The sequence below is a fragment of the Pan paniscus genome, chromosome 15 (genome assembly GCF_029289425.2).
Source record: "Pan paniscus chromosome 15, NHGRI_mPanPan1-v2.0_pri, whole genome shotgun sequence".
In the NCBI taxonomy this organism is placed as follows: domain Eukaryota; kingdom Metazoa; phylum Chordata; class Mammalia; order Primates; family Hominidae; genus Pan; species Pan paniscus.
Window position 1 is genome coordinate 101,783,951 of NC_073264.2, and position 20,227 is coordinate 101,804,177.

Consider the following 20,227-nt stretch of genomic DNA (forward strand, 5'->3'; position numbering starts at 1 on the left):
TCACTGGCCACCCACGACACTGGGTGCAATGGCTCACGCGTGTAATCACGAGTGCTTTGGGAGGCCAAGGTGGGAGGACCACTTGAGGCCAGGAGTTCAAGATCAGCCTTGGCAAAGTAGTGAGACATTGTCTCTACAAAAAAATTTAAAAATTACCTGGGCATGGCGGTGTGCACCAGGAGTCCCAGCTACTCTGGAGGCTGAGGCAGGAGAATTGCTTTGAGCCCAGGAGTTAGAGGCTGCAGTGAGTCATAATTGCACCACTGCACTCCAGCCTAGGTGACAGAGAAAGATCGTGATAAAATAAAATAAAGTAAAAAAGGCCAGGCATGTTGGCTCATGCCTGTAATCCTTGCACTTTGGGAGGCCGAGGTGGGAGGATTGCTTGCGCTCAGGATTTTGAGACCAGCCTGGGCAACATGGTGAAACCCTGTCTCTACTAAAATACAAAAATTAGCTTGGTGTGCTGGCGGGCGCCTGTAATCCCAGCTACTTGGGAGGCTGAGGCAGGAGAACTGCATGAACCTAGGAGGCAGAGGTTGCAGTGAGCTGAGATGGCTCCACTGCACTCCAGCCTGGATGACAGAGTGAGACTCTGCCTCAAAAAAACAAAAAACACCAGAATCTACAAAGAACTTAAACAAATTTACAAGAAAAAAAAAATCAAACAACCCCATCAAAAAGTGGGCAAAGGATATGAACAGACACTTCTCAAAAGAAGACATTTATGCAGCCAACAGACACATGAAGAAATGCTCATCATCACTGGCCATCAGAGAAATGCAAATCAAAACCACAATGAGATACCATTTCACACCAGTTAGAATGGCGATCATTAAGAAGTCAGGAAACAACAGGTGCTGGAGAGGATGTGGAGAAATAGGAACACTTTTACACTGTTGGTGGGACTGTAAACTAGTTCAACCATTGTGGAGGACAGTGTGGCGATTCCTCAAGGATCTAGAACTAGAAATACCATTTGACCGAGCTATCTCTTACTGGGTATATACCCAAAGGATTATAAATCATGCTGCTGTAAAGACACATGCACACGTATGTTTATTGTGGCACTATTCACAATAGCAAAGACTTGTAACCAACCCAAATGTCCATCAATGATAGACTGGATTAAGAAAATTTGGCACATATACACCATGGAATACTATGCAGCCATAAAAATGGATGAGTTCACGTCCTTTGTAGGGACATGGATGAAGCTGGAAACCATCATTCTGAGCAAACTATCACAAGGACAGAAAACCAAACACCACATGTTCTCACACATAGGTGGGAATTGAACAATGAGAACACTTGGACACAGGGTGGGGAATATCACACACCAGGGCCTGTCGTGGGGTGGGGGGAGAGGGGAGGGATAGCATTAGGAGATATACCTAATGTAAATGACAAGTTAACGGGTGCAGCCACCAACATGGCACATGTATACATATGTAACAAACCTGCACGTTGTCCACATGTACCCTAGAACTTAAAGTATAATAATAAAACAAAAACAAAAACAAAAAAGCATAAAGGAAATAAATGAACTACGTACAAAACTCAAAAGATAGAAGAAGACACAAAAAGAGAAATTCAGTTGGAAAACAGGGAGAAAAAGTAGATTTGATAAACACATTTGAGAATTAACTCTTCCAAAAACTGGATACTCATTCAATACCTATTTGGACCATTTCAACAGCTCTATTTCACAGATGAGTCCACGGAGGGTCACAGAAGGGAAACTGGGCTGCTGAGGGAGGTTTTGGGGAGCCGGGATGGGAAGGCAGGTCTTTCCGACTCTCACCTTTGCAGTTTCTCCATACAGCTCAACACCTCCCTCCCACCCTGTTTTAGTTTCCTGGGGCTGCCATAAAAAATGACCACAAACTGGGAGGCTTAAAGGAACACGCATTTAGTCTGTGGCTGTTCTGGAGGCTAGAAGTGCAGAATCAAGGTGCCAGCAGGGCCACGCTCCCTCGGGGGCTGCGTAGGACCCTCCCTGCCTCTTTAGCTTCCAGAGGCTCATGGCCTTCCCTGGCACGTGACTGCATGGCTCCAATCTTTCTCTGCATTGTCACATGCGCTTCTTCCCAGTGTGTGTCTCTCTGTGCCCCCTCCTTGTCTTATAAGGACGCCCGTCATCAGAATGTAGGCCCATTCAAGTCCAGCAGGACCTCAACGAACTGCATCTGTAAGGACCCTACTTCCAAATGAGAGCTGTCGGAGGTTCCAGAGGACGTGAGTTTTGCAGGGCGCACTATTCAAGTCGATACACAACTTGATCAGCATTTGGGACCGAAAACCACCTCTTCCTTTCACAACCCAAACTGACTCCTGGGCAGGGCAAACCTGTGGATGCTGACGCATCTCCTGGTGCCCTCCCACCCCATCCCTCACTGCTCATCTCGGTAGTAGGGGGGGTCATGCGACACCCACTCCAGTGCGGGGGACCACCCCGGGCAGGCACCTCCCCGCCTGTGTGTGTGTGCTTCCCTGCTCCCAGGAGGAGGCAGCCCCACCTCCTTGCCAGCTTCGAGGTGAGTCCACCACGCTGAGGCTACACAGTGCCAGCGTTAACTCAGCAAGGTGGATTTTTAAACTAAATTGGCCAAAAATTTTGATGACCTAAAGACAGACTGTAATTATAAGTCTAGAATCCGGTGATGAGCACATGGGTGCATTTTATTGTCTATGTCATATATGTCTATGCTTGTTGGGGTACTTTCTGAGTGCCCATTTGGGGCTAGGATCTTTTCTTGCCATGTGTAATTGAACTCCCTAATAATCCGGTACAGGGGATGTCACTATCTTCGTTTAATAGATGAGGAAGCAGGGCCCAGGCAGGGTAATTGGCTCCCTCAGGCTTCGTAGCTATGAAGTAGAGTTCAGCTTCGAACCCAGGACTTTGTGACTTCAACGCTTGTGTTTTTGCCCTCATCCTACAGGCAGGGCAGGTTGCAGAGGATTTATTTATCAGTCAGCGAGAGCATAAGTTTAGATTAGCAAGCTAAGCGAGGTGAGCCGTGTTCTTGATGAGCTGTGTTCTGATTTCACCTGGGGACAGTGCTTTGATCCTGCCCGCCCACCGGCAGCTGCTCCTCATTAGCTGGTCCCCACAGCTGGACGCGGCCGAGTCAAAGCGTTGTTGCAAGAGCTACCTGGGCAGGCCAACTCTTGCCCAGGGCTGGCGTCTCAGCAGCCAGGTGGCCGCTCTGAGCCTGGCAGAGGCTTTCTGGAAGCTGGTGCTCAGGAGTGCAGATTACAGCACCAGAACCAAACAGGTGAGCCGGCCGTGGGCTGCAAGCCCCCCAGGAGCCCTCCATGAACTAGTGATATGCTTCTTTCCATCCTGCCTCTGCCGTTCAGTGCTCAAGCCTACGGAGAGGATGCTGGGGCCTCCATATGACAGGGACAGGGCAGCCAGCAGCAAAGCAATGGTCCCCTCTGAGGGCAGCTCGGGGACAAGCAGTCTTCACAGGGGACCCCAGGCTTCCCTAGCAAGTGAACTGGGCTGACCTCTGTTTCCCTGGGCTTGTCCAAGGCCCACCTGTAGCAGCAGGTGTTGGAGATCAAGGAGCAGTTCCTGGGGGAAGCGGGATTTACAATGAGGAAACTCTGACTTCATCTTTTCCCCATGAATTGGAAAATAAACTCCCATTCTTCCATGTTCAATGTTGGCCAAACCCCAACATTCCGCATGAATATGGTTATAACCTGGGGCGCATCCTCTCCCCGCTGCTGACTGAGGGTCAGCAAGGGACAGAGACACCTTCAAAATCCCGTGCGTTTGGTTTACATCTTGGTACATCAGAAAATGCTTCTCGCCTGGTCTCCATTTGTGATCTCTCTTGACTCCTGTTTTGAACTTTTGGGGTCAAGCCTATATTAAAGTCCAGGGTTGGGTCAACAGATGGCCCTGGGAAGAAGCAGAAAAGCTGGTGGCCTCGGCCTCTTGATGCTCATTGTCTTGGAAACAGAGACATCCTCTCTGGGTCTCTGCAGGGGCTGAAAGGCACCTGGGGCTGGCTGTTCATTCTCTGGCATGGGCTGTCCATTCCGTGGTCCCAAACCATCTTGCTGCTATCAAACGAGGCCAGCGGATCTGTTTGGGGTCACTGGGGGAGAGGTGCCAGCTCTTCCTAAAGTGTGGACTGTTATCCAAATGTGCCAGCAGCCACCAGGGGTGGGCCAGACATCACCTCCCCTAACACAGATGGTGAGGCTCTGGAAATTCACGTTGCAATTAGTAGCTCCTCTGTAGGGCAGCAGGCTCTAGGGTTACTGCCCCGCCCTGATCACACAAACACCCCGGCCCAACCTGGAGGTATCTGCAGTGAGCCTTCTACAGAAACCACCCTCTGTCCCCTTTTGTCAGGTGCTGGCTGGGAAGCTCGAGCAGGTTATTTGGGGGAGAGTCAGGAGACATGGGAGAGTCATTTATTTCAAAGAGTGGGAGCTGCTGTTCTGCAGGCGCCTGAGTGACAGGGGCTGTACTTGGCTGATCACCATGATGAAAGGCTACAATTGGCCTCTTGGCTTCTGAAGGTGCGGACAACTCAGCCAGAGCTGGGTGGATTCTCCAGTGAAATCATTCACTCATCATCTCTGCTCTTGACACCATGTGCCCAAAGACACCCCGCAACACACACACACACACACACACACACACACACACACACACACACTGCATCCCCTAAGCTGGGGCTTTCTCTTGGTCATGAGCCCTGGAACCAGAATGAGGCAAGCCCATCATTCCATGGTGGGAAACTGAGGACCAGAGAGGGAAGATGACTTGCCCAATGCTGGGGCCAGAAGGGGCACAGTGCCTGCCCCCAACCCAGGGTGCCTGCTCCAGGCTCAGGGGGTGGTGGCTGCAGGGATAACCTTCCGTCTTCGGAGAGGGCTGTGGGTGGGGGCTGGAGGCTGCTGGCCTCCCCTCCTGGTGTTTCCTTGAGGGTCTTCCAGGACTCTTTTGAGCCTGGAGAGAAGGGGAATGGGGGTTGACAAACTGCACCAAGCTCCGCAATCCCCTGACCAAGCCTATCTGCCCTGTCATTCAGGAATGAATTGTATGGGAATGAATGAATACCAGTAAAACTAACAACAATAGCTAGCTCCTCAAGCTTTCCCTGTGTGCTGGGGGCCACAGTGACCCAGGGTGGCCCTTGGCTCCCCTCCTTCCCACTCACATCCAGGCAGGAAGTGGCCCCGTTGGCTCTGTGGATCCTACAGTGGCCGGTAGGACGTGTTTTCTGTCTGTGTCCCTAGCATGGCCACCGAGCACTCAGAATACGGCTAGTGTGACTGAGGAACTCACGTTGCTTTCTCATTTAATTTTAATTAATTTAAATTAAAAGGGCCACCTGGGGACAGTGCAGTTCTAGGCTATCCAGAAGCTGACTGCCTCTCCCGGCCTCTGTGATGCCTGCCCTGTCCCGGCATGGTCCTCTGCCCTGTGGACCACTGCGGTGGTGTCCTGAGCTCCCGTCTTCTCGCTTTGGCCTTTGCCAGAGGAGGCTGATGAAAGTACATCTGCTCAGAGGCTGCACAGGGCCCTGGCCAGGTCCTCACACAGGCTGTGGGCCCCGCTGCACCTCCAATCCCACTGCCTGCTCCTTCCCCTGCCCTGCTCCACTGCCCGGGCCTCCACGCTCCTCCCACGTGCACTCGTGCCCCTGCCTCAGGGCCTTTGCACTGGCTGTGCCCTCTGCTCAATGCCCTTTACTTAGACACCACGTGGCTCACTGCTTCTCTTCCTTCCGACTCTGCCTAAATTCCACTTTCTCAGAGAGGCCTTTGCTGACAACGCGTAACAGGACGTACATTAGCAACGCAGCCCCTTCTGTGTCCCCCTTTTGGCAGATGTATTTTCTTTAAAACATTTGCCACCACCTGGCATCATATTGCTTTTGAATTGGTTGTTTATTTTCTGCCTCCCCTGACTCGAATGTAAATTCCACGAGGACAGACACATTTTTCTTTTGTTTTGTTCACAGATGCATCCCAAGCTCCTGGGATAGCCCCTGGCTCACAGCAGGTGCTCAGTCAATGCTGATGGATTGGGGGAAAGATTATCTCAATCAATCCTCACTGTCATCCAAGGGGAAGGTATCCTTATCGCCAAGCTACAGGTGAGAAATCTGAGGCTGAGGGTGAGCTTTCAATGAGGTGCACTCAACTTGGAAACTCACAGGCATAATCACCACCATGTCTCAGCCATGAGACTGCCTCAAAGCCTCCGTTTCCTCGTCTATAGAATGAGGGTAAGAACCACCCACCTCATGGTGGTGCTGTGAGCATTCAGTGCCAGCTGCTGGGCAGTCAGTGAACTTGACCCCCCCTTCCCCTTCTGAGAGCACCTATCTCTGGGTGTCTCTGTGTAACGTGGCAGGGTCTACATGGGCTCTGGGCCCAGAGGAGACCAACCATAGCCGTGGATTAGGGGGAAGGTTTGCCTGACAGTGCAGGACAAGGATGTCCTGGCAAACTCCTCTCTGGACACATGAGAGGAGGGAGGTATGGGGTGTGGCCAGTGGCAGGGCTCAGGGGCTGGTCCAAGGAGCTGGGAGGCATCCTGGGGTTCCCACAAAGCACAGCTTCCTCGCTGCCCCTAACTTCCAAGCCCCAGCAGCTTCCCTCATCTTACGCTGCCATGTGTCTGTGGAGGGCAGCACTGATGAGCTTGGGGCCAGGGCAGATTTCCTGGCAATGTTGCCTGGCGTATGCTTAGGAGCTGGATCTTTGGAGGTGGCTGGATGGGGGGTGGCAGGGAGGAGTGGCGCCTCACATACATCCCAGAATTCTGAGCTTGGCCTTCGAGGCCTGGCCCCAGGCTCCTGGCTTTGGACACCAAGCTGAGTTCTAGAGAACGGAACAGAGAGGGGCTGGCCTCAACTCTGCACCAGCTGTGTGTGATGCCTGACACGTGAAGCCTTTCGTGGGCCCTCTCACTTAGTTTTCACAACTTCCCTGCAACCTGGCGTTATTACTGTTATTCCCTCACTCACTCACTATGTGCCAGGCCTGTGCCAGCTGTTAGTGGCTGAACCAGTCCTCATATCCAAGACGTGTGCAGAGGCGGGAGGTGTGAGGACACAGGGCTGCAGGGGTGGCTGATTTAGGGAGAAAGACACCCAGGCTCAGAGGGCTGAGGGGATGGACTTGGGTCCCATCTTGGAGAAGCAGAGCCAGGCCCCAAGCCCACACTGGGGGCTCCCAGCCTGTGCCTTCCCACCCCATGGGCTGGGTGGATGAGGCCTTGGCGTCGATGCCCCTCAGTGCCCCGGAGCCCCGGGTACCAACAGCCCTGTCTTGTCCCAGCAGAAGGCCTGGCCTGCCCCTTCCCTCTCCAGGTTTCATCTGAGGGTGTGGGCGCTCCTGTTGGGGAATGGTGTGTGTTTGTAGCAGGAGCCCTCTGCCTGGTTCACCTGTGGGGAATTCCCCATTGCCCACGACTCCTCCGCTCAGGGAGGCCTGTGGGTTGAGGAGAGGCCCAGGCCTCCAGGGCGCGTGGCCGGCTGTGTTTAGGGGCCTGGTGCCTGCTGTCAGGGCCCGCTGAGGTCCGCAGGCTGGCCCCACCCACCCACTCAGCCCTCCTCCCAGCCAGGCCTGACTGAAGGCAGGGTGTCCCTGCTGTCCCGTTCCCCTGGGCCTGACCCCAGTCCTGGGCACACAGCCCCCGCTGCCTGCTGGGCCTCAGCCTTGGTCACTGTTTGTCTCCAGCCCCTTGAGGCAGGGCCCTGCTCTTGTCTGACTTGCCCCCTGAAGGCCTTAGATCTCAGGAAGATGCCCCTTCCCTCACAATTGTCTCCCCCATTGGGCTTCTGGGTGTCAGCCCAGCTCAGTGTTTGGAGTGAGGCAGGCTTGAATTACAGTCCTAAATGGTGGGCCAGGTATCGCCCCTCTCCAAGCCTGGCTCCCCCACCTGTTCAGGGAGTGCAGCCGTCCCTTCACCACAAGGTCATTCCAAGGACGCTCAGAGAAAGCTCACCTCTAGCATCTGGCACAACAGGGGGCCTGGCACCTTCCCTGGAATGCCTCTCACAGGGCAAGGCTCCTGCCTGACCTGGGCCTGGCTCACAGAAATGCTCTAAGTGTGGATGAATGGATGAGAGGATGCCAGGGGAGATAGGGGCAGCAATGCCAGGGGAGACAGGGGCAGCAATGCCAGGGGAGACGGGGCAGCAATGCCAGGGGAGACAGGGGCAGCAATGCCAGGGGAGACAGGGGCAGCAACGCCAGGGGAGACAGGGGCAGCAGTGCTAGGAGAGACAGGGCAGCAACGGCCCCTGCCCCTGAGAAACTGAAAGTCCAAGGGGGAGATGATGCGGAGCGAGACAGGTCCTATTCCCTGAGCTCTGGGCTGGAGCAGAGCTGAGCACAAGGGACTGTGGTTTGCTAGGAAGGAAGTCAGGGAGGGCTTCCCAGAGGAGGGCACCCCAGAGGAGGGCATACTGAGAGGGCCTTTGGGGGATGCAGAGGAGTCTAAGACAGACGAGGTGGAAATGAGCCTTCCAGGGAGGGTGAAGCATGTGAGGTTGGGACAGGAGAAGGGCCCAGGAATTTTGGGAGTTGACCTCTTTGCTGGGAGCAGTGGGGATCCATGAAGACTTTTAAGCAGGGGCATAACGTAGTGGGAGCTGGCTTTTTATACCTCACCGGCTTCAGGGTAGAGGATGCACTGCCCAGGCTGGTGGTGGAGTGGTGAGGATCTGCTGCTGGCTGTAAGGCCTAACGTGCAGGGTCTGCCCAAGACGCCTCCCTCTGCCATCCTGTAGACCCCACCTGAGTAGCTCCATGGGGACTTCCCAGGGCTTGGCCAAGTTTCCAGAACACTCTGGAGGCTTCTAGGTCAGAGGCTCCATCTCCCAACCCCAACGATGCCCTCGTTTCTCAGTGGTACCCACCCCCCACCAGAGCAAGAATCCTCAAGGCTGAGCCATATGGCAGATGGGGCACTGCGAGAAAGGGAGCGGGAGGGAGAACGCGTTGGGGGCAGTCTTGGAAGGCAGGTCGTGGCTTCTACCTGCATGTCCCCGAGCCCATGCAGAGCCTGACATGGAGGAGCCCCTCAACCAACTTGTGAACGTCAGGGTGAGCACACCTGGTGACGGGCACTGTCAGGGCGCGGGCCCACATCCAGAGAGGAAAAAACATCAGGGCTGCCCCCTCTGCCCTGCAGAGCCCCCTCCACTGCCCGGCTATCTCCTCCTCTCATTGGTCACCCTCTTTCTAGCTGTTTCTGCCTCCAGGGAGCCTTCTAGAGCCCCCCTGCTGTGGGCTTCTTGTGCCCCACATCTCCCCGGCTGGCTTCGCACGTCATGAATGAACGAATGGGGCAATGACTTGCTTATTTCTGTCTCATCCACCGGACCTGGGTCTGTCTGTTCACTTCTGTGTCCCAGTGTGTGGAGGGATGCCTGCCCCACATAGGGCCTTGACAAACTTTTGTTGCATAAAGGAATGAGTGTGTTCAACAAAGATGTAGATACAAACAGACTGTGGCTCACGCGTGCACTGTGGTTAAAATCGCCAGGTGACACCCTGGTGGTGGGAGACCACGTCCTGCCTCGCACAGGCTCCCAGCCACCAAGCCGACGCTCTGGGTTAAGTGGATCCTGGCCTGCAGGAGGCCATCGCAGCTGCCACCGCAGGCTCCCCAGGTCAGTCCTTGTCCTGCTCTGCAATCCTGGGCAGAGAGGACACAGTCCTTGTCCTGCTCTGGAAGCCTGGGTGGAGAGAACACAGTCCTTGTCCTGCTCTGGAAGTCTGGGCGGAGAGGACACGGTTCTTGTCCTTCTCTGGAAGCCTCGGCGGAGAGGACACAGTCCTTGTCCTGCTCTGCAATCCTGGGCAGAGAGGACACAGTCCTTGTCCTGCTCTGGAAGTCTGGGCGGAGAGGACACGGTTCTTGTCCTTCTCTGGAAGCCTCGGCGGAGAGGACACAGTCCTTGTCCTGCTCTGCGATCCTGGGCAGAGAGGACACAGTCCTTGTCCTGTTCTGGAAGCCTGGGCGGAGAGGACACAGTCCTTGTCCTGCTCTGGAAGCCTGGGCGGAGAGGACACAGTCCTTGTCCTGTTCTGGAAGCCTGGGCGGAGAGGATACAGTCCTTGTCCTGCTCTGGAAGCCTGGGCGGAGAGGACACAGTCCTTGTCCTGCTCTGGAAGCCTGGGCGGAGAGGACACAGTCCTTGTCCTGCTCTGCAATCCTGGGCGGAGAGGACACAGTCCTTGTCCTGTTCTGGAAGCCTGGGCGGAGAGGACACAGTCCTTGTCCTGCTCTGGAAGGCTGGGCGGAGAGGACACAGTCCTGTGGCTGGCATGAAGGAAATGCTCAGCACTCCCAGGGACTCTGGGCAGCTCACTCCCTCTGCTAGTCAGTCTCCTCAACTGTAGTTGGGGCTAAAGAGGGCTACTCCCACGGGTTGCTGGGAGGATTTAATAAGGTAATTAATAACAAGCAGTAAGGGAAGTTGGTAACACTTGTTAAGAACTTAACAAGCACCAGGTGTCATTCAAACTGCTTCTTTATCCCCATTTTACAGATAAGAAAACTGAGGCATGAGGCATTAGTGATCTGCACAGGATCCCATGCCAGAGATGTATGGCTGCTGACCTTGGCTTCTGGCCAGTTTGGCTCTGAGGCTAAGCTCCTGGTGGCCACACCACTGCGACTTGCTGGGCCTCAGCTCTCCTCCCCCTGCATCTTCTGCTTCCAGTCCCCGCTGCATCTCAGCTGCCTGACAGCGCTGCCTCTATTTGGATGTAGTGCAGATCTGGCCAGGCCCTGCCTGCTGGGCATGGGGGCTCCCCTGGACCGCCCTGCTCCCTCCCCAGCCTGACTTCAAGGCCCTCAGTGCTGCAGACAGACACACCTGACTATTGGCAGCGGTTCTGTCTCCAGCCATTGCTCCCGGACACCCTCCTTGTTCCTGGCTATGTCCAGCCCTCCCATGAAGCCTCAGGGAGGCCTTCTTTGACCACCCCACGCTGTACTCCTCAGGCTCCCTTGGCCCCGCAGCGCCCTGTGCTGTCTCTTTACAGATCAGCTGCTCCCACTGGCCTCTGGACAGCTCCAGACTCATCCCTGTATCCTCCTCACCAAGTCACCAGCCCAGGCCAGGGGAGAAGGGGACTAGGGAGGAGGGAGGAGATGAGGGTGTGGAAGGTGTCATTATTTAGAAGCCAGGGGGCATTGAGGTCATGGGCCTGGGCTCAGGATGAATGAGGACCAGAGGGGGAGGACTGAGGGGGCAGGGGCCGGCTCAAGGTGGAGGGGCATGAGGACAGTGTGGGGGGCCCAGGGCAGAAGAGGAAGGGCTAGGAAGCAAACTGATCTTGATAACAGCTTACACTGTTGGAGCCCCTACCTGGGCTGAAGCTGGTGATAGAGAGCTGGGCCCCACTCCAGGGAGGTGACCCTGAGGGGCAGGCACATGAGTAGGTAACTCCAATCCAGGGGACCTGGGACATGGAGAGACAGGCCTGGGGGAAAGAGGGGCATTGCAGATGTCATTCAGTTAGACGAGGTCATATCAGAATAAGGTGGGCCCTAATCCAAGGACTGGTGTTCTTATAAGAGGAGAGAGGCCCAGTGCGGTGGCTCACACCTGTAATCCCACCACTCTGGGAGGCCGAGGAGGGAGGATCCCTGAGGTCGGGAGTTCAAGACCAGCCTGGCCAACATGGTGAAACCCCATCTCTACTAAAAATACAAAAATTAGCCAGGCATTCTGGTGGGCACCTGTAATCCAAGCTACTCGGGAGGCTGAGGCAAGAGAATCACTTGAACCTGGGAGGCGGAGGTCGCAGTGAGCTGAGATTGCACCACTGCACTCCAGCCTGGGTGACAGAGCAAGAGCAAGAGTCCATCTCAAAAAAAAAAAAAAAGAAAAAAGAAAAGAAGAGGAGAGGCCACAGGGGCACACCTGGGGAGGAGAAGCCATATGAAGACAGAGGCAGAAATGGGGATGACCTGTCCATAGTCAAAGGTTGCCAGCAGTTACCAGACTTCAGAGAGTACAGTTACCAGACTTGGACGCCAGACAGCAATCTCCCCTAGTGCCTCCAGAGAAGCGTGACCCTGGTAACACCTCAATCTCAGACTTCTAGCCTCCAGAACCCCGAGAGAATAGATTTCTGTTGCTTGAGTCCCTCAGTCTGTGGCACTTTGTTAAGGCAGCTGCGGGAAACTAGTACAGACCCCAGGGCTCCTCTGATCCTTAGCCCCGGGAAGGACCAGGGTTAGAGACAGGGACCCCAAACTAAGACTGAGAACAGTGTGCAAAATCAACATGAAGCTCCATTTTAGGAAAACAAAGTAAGTAGCATTTCCGGTGCGCCTGAGGTTATGGACTGAGGTTTGAAGCTGTCGCGTGGGGGCCTTGTGCTTTGGGCTGGAGGAAAGTTGTGCCCTCTTGGGCCCTGCTGGCCACGTCTCTGGTTCCTGGGTTGGCGTCATCTGTGACTGCTGGGGCAGTGTTGAAGGGCCAGTATGTGAGTGGCCACTGTGTCTGCCACCCCAAATTAATATTTGATGGTGTTGAATCGCTTTCTTCTGAGACAGAGAAAGAGGCCATCACACATGGGTAATAAGATGCGCTGGACTGTTCAGCGCAGTCGGGGCCTGAGGAGGTTGACAGCACTGTGAATAATTCATCCGCCTGTAATGATTTTCTAGCCCTTGTGTCCCTCTTGGCCAGAGACAGCCTGACCTGCCCTCCCCCGCCCTTGCGTCCCTCTTGGCCAGAGACAGCCTGACCTGCCCTCCCCTGCCCTGGCAATCCAGCCCGGTGCCTGGTCACTCTCAGTCACACCAACCTGAGTGTGAGAGGCACACGCTCCCCCTAGCTGGGTGGTCTGGGACTTGGCCTCGGTTTCCCCAGCTGCACCAGCAAGAGAGCTGTGTGCCTTGCTCCTACACAGGAGGTACAGAGAGGCCAAGTGCTGTGGCACTGACCCTGGAGTTGGCACCACCCATGTGCTGTGTGACCCTGAGCACCTCTCTGGACCTTGGTCTTGTTACTCTGTACAATGGGGACAGGAGCACTTGCCACCCTGCCTATCTCACAGGGTCTTATTTCTGCTGTTTTGGTTGGACATTCCTGGTATGAGGTATGGTGTCAGCTGTATTCATTTAGTCTGTTGTTGTTTTTTTTGAGATGGAGTCTCTCTCTGTCGCCTAGGCTGCAATGGCACAATCTCGGCTCACTGCAACATCCGCCTCCCAGGTTCAAGCGATTCTCCTGCCTCAGCTTCCCGAGTAGCTGGGATTACAGGTGCACACCACCATGCCCGGCTAATTTTTGTATTTTTAGTAGGGATGGGGTTTCACCATGTTGGCCAGTCTGGTCTCGAACTCCTGACTTCAAGTGATCCACCCGCCTCCGCCTCCCAAAGTGCTGGGATTACAGGCGTGAGCCACTGTGCCCGGCCTCATTTAGCTTGACCTCAGTGTGCTGGTTGATGTTGTCCTCACTGAGTGGGTGGCATCCCAGTGGCAGAGACAGGAAGGGGCAGGGGACTGACCAGGAAACAGATATCTACACTGTGAATGAATGAGAGCAGCCAGGGAGAGCACAAGAGGCTTGGGGTGGAACTGCAGAGCAAAGACGAGGCGATGAGCTTGGCCAGTGAAGGTCTGAGAAGACTGCCTGGAGGAGGGAGCTGTAAAGCTGATGACTGTGGGAACAAAACACGCACAAGGTGTTCACCATAACAGCAATAGCCACGGTAACATGCTGCAATACAGCACTAATGGGGCGCAATGTCCCCCACTTTCCCCCCATCCTGCTAAAGGGAACCTTCACATTTAAAAAATCGTTCTTTATGCATATTTGGATTAAACCCCTCCAGGGACTTTCTACTGACTTCAAATAACATCTGCTCTGGCCTGCAAGGCCCCCATCCTCTGTCCCTTGTCTTATCTCAGACCTATTCTCTACCACTTCCTCCTCCTGTTTTCCTGGAACTCCTGGTCTTCTTTCTGTTGCACAAAAATGCCAGATCAATGCTCACCTCGGGGCCTTTGCAATCGCTATTTCTGCACCAGAAATGATCCCTCCGCCCCGGTCTTTCCTTGCACTTCTTCAGTCTCAGCTCAAACGTCACCTCCACACAGAGGCCTTCCTTGAACACCCCCCAGAGTTGCTGCCCACTCCCAGCCATGGCCACTGTGTTGAATTGCCCTTTTAACTTTGCTTCACAGTTCTTAACACTATAGGACATTTTCTAGTGCAGCCACATCTTTGCCTGTGACACTTTGCCTAGTGACTGTCTATCCCCCTTGGTTGTAAACTTGCCAGGACAGAGACCATGCCCCTTTGATGGCTGTATCTCGGGGTGCGGTGACCGGCACATGGTTACCTCTTAAGGAGAACTTACTGCAGTTGAAATCATTCTAAGCCATGCCCTAACTTCCTGGTTTTCAGCTCAGTGTAGCAGCCAGACTCCAGACAGCAGACAGAATCCACACAGTAATCTGATCAAGGCAAGTTGATAGATGATTGATTATAACGGGGCTCTGCAGTAATGAGGGACTGGGTAGTAAGGAGTGAAGGGAACTTGAAAGAACCTGGCGGTTGCAGGTATAAGGAGCAGTTGCTACCCCAGTTCTGAGATACAGCAGCCAAGGAAGACCCTCCCCCGACCAGGGCTCAGTGGGGAGGGCACAGCTGTGGCTTAGTGGATGTGGCTGTGGGCTGCACCAACAGAGCTTGCTGGAAATCCACCCTTTAGGGTGCTGGGGAGGCTGTTCATGAGGAGATATCTGCTACAAACCCACCCTAGAGAGAGCAGAGGGAAGCTGCCAACTGCGTTCACCGCACTGCTGGAGAGGCCGCCCACACTGCAGGAGCCTGCCCAGCCACCGCCCAGTACCAGGAGGGAAAATCCCTGCCTCCTGTCCTGTCTCTCCAGCGCCCTCTGCTGACAAAGCTTAACGTGGTGTCGGCAGGCAAAGAAAATCACAAAGGCACCAGCTCATTTTTTAATACAACAGCCAATGCAGGGCAGATTCGGAGCTGGGAGACAATAAATTGATAACTGGCACGGTCCACCCCTTTGGCTACTCACCTTCCATGTGTACTACACACATTCGCACTCCTGTACAGCAGCAAAACAACTTTATATCTCCACCTAACAAGATGCAGCTACAGATCTTACACATGACAGTTTCTGCCCTCTCTCTGAAACGAGGAGACATGCAGTCCAGCAGCCAGTGTTTCTGTCACTGACTATGTGAATTACTCCTCAAATTCATTTGCATTTCCACTAAATATTTTATTACCTACACACTAAACTGTGAAGTTAACTTCCAACAGTTTGGATATAAAATAAAAATGGAAAGGAGGGGGAAGAAAATAATTAGTCTAGGCTGGGTGTGGTGGCTCACACCTGTAATCCCAGCACTTTGGGAGGCTGGACCAGGTGGATCACTTGAGCCCAGGAGTTCGAGCCCAGCCTGGGCAACATAAGAAGACCCCACCTCTACATAAAGTTTAAAAAATTAGCCAGGCATGGTGGGTACTTGCCTGTGGTCCCAGCTACTTGGGAGGCTGAGGTGGGAGGATCACTTGAGCCTGGGAGGTTGAGGCTGTAGCGAGCAGTAATCACACCACTGCACTCCAGCCTGGGCAACAAAGTGAGGCCCTGTTTCAAAAAAAAAGATTAGCCGATACAGATAAGTATGTACATAAAACAAACAAGTAGAAAATAGCTACCATGGGACTCATTTCTGTAAGGTAGTTGTGAGGTTAGAATTGATATCAATGGCTTCCTTCTTCAACTACCCATTCTATACTTCCCCTGTCCTTAGCCAGAACCTCACCTGGCCTCTAACTAGTGGAGTGAGCCTAGTCTCCCTTCGTGAAGGCTGTGAGTCCTCTGTCACCATGCACGTTTTTGGTTTCTTTACTTTTCCATTAACCATTTGCTAGGATCTGAATGTTTGCAAAATCCAAACTTTAAAATCCGAAACCCCTAGGTGATGGTATTAGGAAGTGGGGCCTTTGAGAGGTGAGCGCTCCTCACGGGTATTAGTGCCCTTACAAATGAAATCCGGAGAGCTAGTTTCCCACTCCCACCACGTGAGGATACAGCAAGAAGATGTTGTCTAGGAGGAATCAGATCTTTACCAAACACCAAATCTGCCAGCCCCTTGATCTTGTACTTATCAGCCTCTAGAGCAATGGGAAATACATTTCTGTTATTTATAAGACACTTAGTTTATGGTATTTTGTTATAGCAGCCAAGATGGGCTAAGACAGAAAATTGTTATGGTGCTGCTGTAACACATACCTAAAAATGTGGAAGTGGCTTTGAAACTGGATAATGGGTACAGACTGCCAAGAGTTTTGAGGTGCATTCTAGGAAAAGCCTACATTGCTGTGAGTGGACCATAAGGCGAATTCTAGTGAGGGCCCAGACGGGGAGGAGCAGAGCTGCAGAAAAACCTCCAGCTTCTTAGAGAATACCTAAGCAGTCATTAACAGAAGGTTGGTAGAAATATGGATGGTACAGGCCATTCTGATGAACTCAGACAGAAGGTGAAATGTATCATTGGACAAGGAAGGAAAGGCCACCCTTGTTACAAAGTACAAAGAACTTGGCTGAATTGTGTTCATGTTCTAGTGTTTTGCGGAAGGTAGAGCCTGTGAGCAATGAAATTGGATATTTGATAGAGGAAATTTCTAAGCAAAGTGTTGAAGGTGTAGCCTGGTTTCTCTTGACTGCTTATAGTAAAACGTGAGAAAACAGAAATGATTCAAAGACAGAATTGTCAATCAAAAGAGAAGCAGAACTTAAACAGTTGGAAAATTTTCAGCCTATCCATATTGGAAAAAATGACAAAACATATTGGAGAGAGAACAAGGATGTGGCTAAATGACTGATAAATAGATAAATATGGGCTGGGCACGGTGGCTCATACCTGTAATCCCAGCACTTTGGGAGGCCAAGGCAGGTGGATCACCTGAGGTCAGGAGTTCGAGATCAGCCCAGCCAACATGACAAAATCCTGTCTCTACTAAAAATACAAAAATTCACCAGACGTAGTGGCACATGCCTGTAGTCCCAGCTACTCAGGAGGCTGAGGCAGGAGAATCACTAGAACCCAGGAGGCGGAGGTTGCAGTGAGCCAAGATTGTACCATTGCACCCCAGCCTTGGTGACAGGAGAGAAACTCCATCTCAAAAAAAAAAAAAAAAAAAAAAAGAGATAAGTATGGGTTGGCCATCTCAACAGAAGCCAGGATCTATTCATTAAGACAACAGGAGAGATTAGTCAACCATCTAAACCAGGGGTGTCCAATCTTTTGGTTTCCCTGAGCCACATTGGAAGAAGAACTGTTTTGGGCCACACATAAAATGCACTAACACTAACCATTGCTGATGTACTAAAAAAAATTGCAAAAAAAAAAAAAAGCTCATAATGTCTTCGGAAAGTTTATGAATTTGTGTTGGGCTTCAAAGCTGTCCTGGGCCACGTGAGGCCCATGGGCCATGGGTCGGACAAGCTTGATCTGAACAGAAGCCAGAACCTGTTGTCCAAAATGATGGAAGAATTGGGGTCTGTCCTTTCCCTCACAGGCCCAGAGTACTAGGCCCTGGAGGGCAGAATGATATCAAAGGAGGGGCCACCGCCACTGCCATACTGTATGGCAGCTTCCATTTCCCTCCACGCATTCCATTGCTGAGCTCCTTATCCACCCCAGCTGTGGCTTCTGCAGGCCCTAGTGTGGCATACACTGTGCCCAGCAAAGCTGTAGAGGCTTGGCTGCCTCCCTCTAGATTTCAAAGGATGCCCCAAGGGGCCTCAGGGCCCAGAGAGAGAAACACTGAAGGGACAAGACCATCATAGACAGCCCCTACCAGAATAATACCCACCACAGCCAGGGGGTGGGACCATCTCCACAAACCCAGATCAGCAGAGCCATTGGAATGTGATTCTAACCTGGGAGTGTCACAGGCATGAAATCCCAACCTGTGAGAGCTGTAGTATGGGGTGTGCCCAGCACAGCCATGGGGGCAGGGCCACCACCACTGTGTGTCCAACAGGCAGGATCCCCACCCCAGTGAGTCTGGAGGGCAGATCACCAAGCCAAAGCAGATTATTTTTGAGCCTTAAGGTTTCTGGTCTTGGCCGGGACCCGTCCCTCCTTCCTTCTTTCCTATTTTTCCATTTGGGAATGGGAATGTCTAGCCTATGCCTGTTCTACCATTGTATTTAGGAAGCACATAACATGTTTGATATCACAGGCTCCCAGCTGGAGAGCAATTTGCCTCAGAATGAATCATACCTTGGGTCTCATCCATATCTGATACAGATGATATTTACATGAGACTTTGAACTTTAGACTTTTGAGTTGATGCTGGAACAAGTTAAGATGTTTTGGGCAATTGGGATGGAATGAATGTATTTTGCATGCAAAAAGCACATTAAATTTGGGAGGCCAAGAGAAAAATGCTATGAAGTGAATGTTTATGTCCCTCCAACATTCATATGCTGAAATCTTCGCCCCCAAGGCGGCAGTGTTAGGTGATGAGACCTTTGGGAGATGCTATGGTTTAAATGTGTCTCCCAAAGTTTGTGTCTTGGGAACTTAATACCCAATACAACAATGTTGGGAGACAGGGTCTGATAAAAGGTGATTAGGTCATGAGGACTCTGCCTTCATGAATGGATTAATGTCATTATTGTGGGAATGAGTTAGCTATCATGAGAGTGGGTGTGTTATAAAAGTGAGTTTGGATCCCCTTCCTCCCTCACTCTTGCCCTTGCTCTTCTGCGTTCCACCGTGGGATGACACAGCACGAAGGCCATCACCAGATGCTGGCGCCATGCTGTTGGACTTCTCAGCCTTTAGAACCTTGAGCCAAACACCTTTCTGTTTATAATAAATTACCTAGTCTGTGATAGTCTGTTATAGCAACACAAAATGGACTAAAACAGGAGATTAGATGATGAGGGCAGAGCCCTCATGACTGTGATTAGTGCCTTTACTTAAAAAAAAAAAACCCAGAGTGCTCTTTACCCCTCCCACCATGTGAGAACACAACGAGAAGGTGCTGTCTATGAGGAAGCAGGCCCTCACCAGACACTGAATCTGCTGGTGCTTTAATCTTGGACTTTCCAGGCTCCAGAACTGTGAGAAATCAATTTCGGTTGTTTATAAGCCATTCAATTTGTGGTATTTTGTTATAGCAAACAGGCTAACACACCATTACTATTGGTCACAGGAGAACTAAAAGAGGTACCCTGGAGAATCCTCTGCGTTTCAGATACTTTCCTCCCTGTCCTCATTGTGCAGCAGCAGCCCAGTTTCCCCTTGCTAATCAGGATCAATCACTCCAGCGAGTAGAGTCATTTCTTTCCTTTTCTTTTTGTGTTGATTCAGTGGCTTAAGGAATCCAAAGCAGCCAGGTGATAGCCTCATCTTCCAATTCAGAGAAACCATTGCTGTGTCTGATGGTGGCAGGGTTCCACCTGACTTCTGAACAGTACAAACTGGGAAGCTCCATGGAGTGTGGTAGGTATGAACACCTCTGCTTCTTGTAAGTGACATTAATCTCTCAAATTCCCCTGGGATACAGTATAGCTTCTGGTTCACTCACTTGGATGGAAGTGGAAGTTTCAGGGATTTCCACTAAGTCCTTCTTGTGATAATGGCCCTCACCACATGGGTCACAGAGCCAATGCAGGGAAGCTGACAGTTGCTAAGTATGTCTCCTCCAATTATACATTTAAGAGCTGGACAGATAACCACTGGTGGGGATGGGGTCCATGGACCAACTGGGCCTACTGTGAACCAGACCTGAGTTAAGACTCCATCTATCATCTTCCCACTGTCTACCTCCTTTTAGATTGCTGGGGCATAGTGGAATTTTGGGCCCTCAGGAATTAGTGTTAGTTCAGAACCACTGTCTAGCAATCCTCAAACCATCTAGGCATTTCCTTCCCCTGTTGCACACTCCCTGTAGTAAAAGGCCACAGGTCCCCCTGGAAATGGCTTGGAGGAAGGTTGACAATGTGCACAGCCATGCTGGCCTCCGTTCAACCAAGTCACCCAGGGTCTGTGCATTTGCTGAGATCTGGAAGTCGGGTAAGAAGCCATGATACTTCATTGCAACAACTCAAGTCAGACTTGAGGCTACCAGGCCTTGCGCTCTCCCGGTTGTGTTTCCTGTTTAAACTAAGGCTGTAGCAGGCTGCCCATCTCTTTCTTCCCAGG

The 20,227-nt window shown here is 52.3% G+C and overlaps 1 long non-coding RNA gene across 1 annotated transcript in view; it reads left to right on the forward strand.

Moving 5' to 3' along the window:
• LOC134729024 (uncharacterized) overlaps window positions 1–19,526 on the forward strand; it is a 32,581-nt gene extending 13,055 nt beyond the window's left edge. Inside the window, exons 2-3 of the long non-coding RNA XR_010109855.1 lie at window positions 5,997–6,131; window positions 19,394–19,526. This is a non-coding gene — a long non-coding RNA (uncharacterized LOC134729024). The remainder of the gene's footprint in view (window positions 1–5,996; window positions 6,132–19,393) is intronic.
• Window positions 19,527–20,227: the final 701 nt, after the last annotated feature.